This window comes from Amborella trichopoda, chromosome 3, assembly GCF_054954075.1.
Source record: "Amborella trichopoda isolate Santa Cruz 75 chromosome 3, AtrichopodaSantaCruz75HAP2 v2.0, whole genome shotgun sequence".
NCBI classification, from domain to species: domain Eukaryota; kingdom Viridiplantae; phylum Streptophyta; class Magnoliopsida; order Amborellales; family Amborellaceae; genus Amborella; species Amborella trichopoda.
In genome coordinates this window covers 30,903,658-30,907,618 of record NC_142338.1, presented here as the reverse complement: position 1 = coordinate 30,907,618, position 3,961 = coordinate 30,903,658, and the positions used below count along the sequence as shown (strand labels likewise).

At 42.7% G+C, this 3,961-nt stretch overlaps 1 long non-coding RNA gene across 1 annotated transcript; it reads right to left on the bottom strand.

Moving 5' to 3' along the window:
* Nucleotides 1–1,365: 1,365 nt before the first annotated feature.
* On the bottom strand, nt 1,366–3,685 carry LOC148782836 (uncharacterized). Its single transcript, XR_016052377.1, has 2 exons — nt 3,074–3,685; nt 1,366–2,919 (listed from the first exon to the last, which is right to left on the bottom strand). It is a non-coding gene; the product is annotated as an uncharacterized LOC148782836 (long non-coding RNA).
* Nucleotides 3,686–3,961: the final 276 nt, after the last annotated feature.

The following is a 3,961-nucleotide window of genomic DNA, read 5'->3' as shown; positions in this document are numbered from 1 at the left end:
ATGAGCTAGTGGGGTACTCTCAATATTTTCCTATATATGTATTTATATATATATATTTGGCTATTTACATTGACATGAAATGGCCGAGCGATGAAATGCTTTTGCAAAAGTTCAAAATTTTGTGCACTCATGCTTCACAGGTATCCATGAGGGCCCTTGACATATTATGGCAAGCCTGAATCATTTGACATTGGTGCAATTTTGCGGAGCTGTATTTTGGATCCCTCCTTTCAAGGTACTGTACTCGGTAACTCAGTTAAGTTCGAAACTTCAGTTTTGCACTCATATCACGTATCCTTTCCTTGTGCAAGCTCAACACATATATTAAGCCTTCATATCCAGAGTTCGAGCCATTTATATGGGAGGAAATAAAAACGATATAGGCGCAAATAGTGATCCCTACTTTGATTTAAGTTTTAATTTTTAATAATTCAATAATGGGATTATATACTATAAAATTATTTATCATTTTTTTACAAGATCACAATCATTTTTAGCCATTAGATGACAACTTCAATGGCCTGGGATGTGTCACGGTATTCGAGAAAAGTATTTGAGCTTTGAGTCCAATTAGGGACACATTCATAACCACGCGATTTGAAATCCGTTGGACAAAAGCAATCGTAATATCTTTGTAATAAAAGTAAATGATGTCTTTGTATATTTTTCCTTCAATAATTAGGCACTCAGTTTAATCTTTTGTTGCCAGATATGTTACACAAAGTGGAGGGATTTTTGCATGAGATGATAGGCGATTAGAAGGTGCACAAAATGGAGGGAATTTTGCATGAGATGATAGGCGATTCGAAGGTCTTGCGATAGTCACTCTTCTTCCACCTTTAGTGGTTCCAGCTATTTATTGGCTTTGTCTATTACTTGCTTCGCACATGATTTGATGGAACCACCCCCTTGGTCCTTTGGTTTGGTTTTAGTATCTGATATGCTTAAACTAAAATCATGTATACAAACAAAGATTATTTAGGACTCTTCATCCATTTAATGGCATTGGCATACCACAAAGGTTTAATGTGGTTTTTTGTGCTTGTGAGGTTTTGTACTTAGTTGGGTTTTATCTGAATTTAGGAGGGAATGGGAGGAAACACTCCAACATGTAGAGTGAGGAACTCCGGTGAGGCATTGCAGAGCTGCTTCTTGTTTTAAGACATACGCTTCATTGCTTCCTGTTTTATCAATGCCATATAGACTAGGGTTTTTAACAGGGCATGCATCTATCTAATTAAATGTGAAATGAGTAATAATATAACTTCCTTTCAGTCGTCTAAAAGTGATCACGACCCCATGTCGAAAAGATAAAGAATTCTTTTCCTTTCTTAAAGTAGGAGAGTGTTATATGAAGACAATAAATTGTAAAATTTAAGGATCCTGTCATCAAGAATGCATTGAAGTTACTCAACGGCCTCCACATCTTCTCAAGTGGAACGAGTCTGTGTTTACAACAATGGACGTTAAATAAGTCAATAAAAAATTCAGTAATAAATGGAGTTGAACACCACTCAAGTATTGTTATTGTGCCTCTTCCTTCTCATCAATCACGGAATCAAAGGGAAAGGTAAACGGGGCAACCCAAGCCCATTCCTCTCTGTTCCTCGCTATTGACGTATCTACAAGAGCTCCTAACCTCCCCCTGCCCACCAATAAGAACCCCAATCATCCCCATCGCCAAACCAAATTTCCTAGCCCACTAGTCAGGGTGCAAAGCCATCTTCCTCACGATCCTCCTCGTCTCAGAGCTAGTCATCAAAGCGTGGTCTGAAGGGACTAAGGGATGGTTCTTCCTAAGGCAGTTGTAATACGAGTCGTCCATCTTATGTGTCGAATCCTTGCTCAATTTCACGACCGAGTTCGTAAAGCCTGGCAGAGTAATCGACGGGCAAATCTGCCTGAGCTCATCAGCATAGCTCTTGTACATCGAGTATACATGGCTACAACCATAAAGCCCGTAGCCAAAGGAAGGGCAAAGAGCGTTTCCAATAGAGTGAGAACCTGATAAGACCACGAAGTCTCCTATTTTGAAGTTTCTGGACTAGAATATGCGAATCGAGGTTGGGAGGTCATAGAAGGGGGTGGACAGGTTGTTTAGGACAACAATTGCTCGAGATAAGTGACTGTCACGACGGCCCCAGGGAACAGAGTAGTGGGGGATGCCGACAAGGACAGAGGCGTCGGGAGCAGCAAGGGCAATTGTGTCAACACAGGAGACAATGCCGAGGCAAGCTGCTTCGAGCTGAGCCTTGGCATCATCAAGCACCTCGAGGCCACGGAGGGTGTAGGAGTTGGCGGGGGAGGCCTTCTCCACGAGCTCGTGGCTTGGGGTTGCATCTAGGAGGAGGGAGGCATCATAACCCTATGAGTTCGGTGTTGGTTAAGAGAGAGAGAGAGAGAGAGAGAGAAATTAGGTCATGTCCCTTAGGGAACCGGGTGGTTTTACTTGTAACAACAGAGGGAGTGAGAGGGGAAGAGAGAGAGACAGAGAACTTTAAGCTTTAGACTGCTTCGAGCTGAGCCTTGGCATCATCAAGCACCTCAAGGCCACGGAGGGTGTAGGAGTTAGCGGGGGAGGCCTTCTCCACGAGCTCGTGGCTTGGGGTTGCATCTAGGAGGAGGGAGGCATCATAACCCTGTGAGTTCGGTGTTGGTTAAGAGAGAGAGAGAGAGAGAGAGAGAGAGAGAAACTAAGCCATGCCCCTTAGGGAACCGGGTGGTTTTACTTGTAACAACAGAGGGAGTGAGAGGGGAAGAGAGAGAGACAGAGAACTTTAAGCTTTAGACTGCTTCGAGCTGGGCCTTGGCATCATCAAGCACCTCGAGGCCACGGAGGGTGTAGGAGTTGGCGGGGAAGGCCTTCTCCACGAGCTCACGGCTTGAGGTTGCATCCAGAAGGAGGGAGGCATCACAACCCTGTGAATTCGGTGTTGGTTAAGAGAGAGAGAGAGAGAGAGAGAGAGAGAGAGAGAGAGAGAGAAATTAAGCCATGCCCCTTAGGGAACCGGGTGGTTTTACTTTTAACAACAGAGGGAGTGAGAGGGGGAGAGAGAGAGACGGAGAACTTTACACTTTGGACTGCTTCGAGCTGGGCCTTGGCATCATCAAGCACCTCGAGGCCACGGAGGGTGTAGGAGTTGGCGGGGGAGGCCTTCTCCACGAGCTCGTTGCTTGGGGTTGCATCCAGGAGGAGGGAGGCATCACAACTCTGTGAGTTCGGTGTTGGTTAAGAGAGAGAGAGAGAAAGAAATTAAGCCATGCCCCTTAGGGAACCAGGTGGTTTTACTTTTAACAACAGGGGGAGTGAGAGGGGAAGAGAGAGAGACAGAGAACTTTAAGCTTTGGACTGCTTCCGATCTTATAGCTTAACTACTCCAGAAAAAGCAAAATTTTGCCCCATGAACAAATGGAGAATGTGATAGGATATAAGATTGTTCCTTCTTCTTTGTAAATGTTTTGGCCCATGGGAACTAACGTTGGATGCCCCTTCTTATCATTTGCCAGACATCCAACTTCATTCTAAACAGGGGAAAAGGATTATTTAATCTTGAGGCTAAAAGTAATCTAGGGATTTTTCGAATCCTAGAGTTTGCAGATAAACTCTATCCATCTCAATCAGTAAACTTAACATTAAAAATTGGAATCTCATCCCAAAGAGGGTCCAACTAATGTCCACTCCCATAGTCAGTGTAGACCATGAGGACTTAAAACTATTGTCTTTTTTTCTTTTTCTTTTTTCTTTTTACCTTGTTTATAGCATATAGTAAATTAGATAGGATTATATTATACTCCTGATTGAGATAATAAGACTTTCTAGCAGTACTTGAAAAGAAAAAAAAAAAAACATTAGTTTAGCTGTGAAAATTTTAAGAAATTCAAAATGTGCAAGAAGTGACTAAGAAAAAAGAGAATAAAACTCAGTTTAGAAATATGAAAAAAGGGTGAAATTTTACAAATA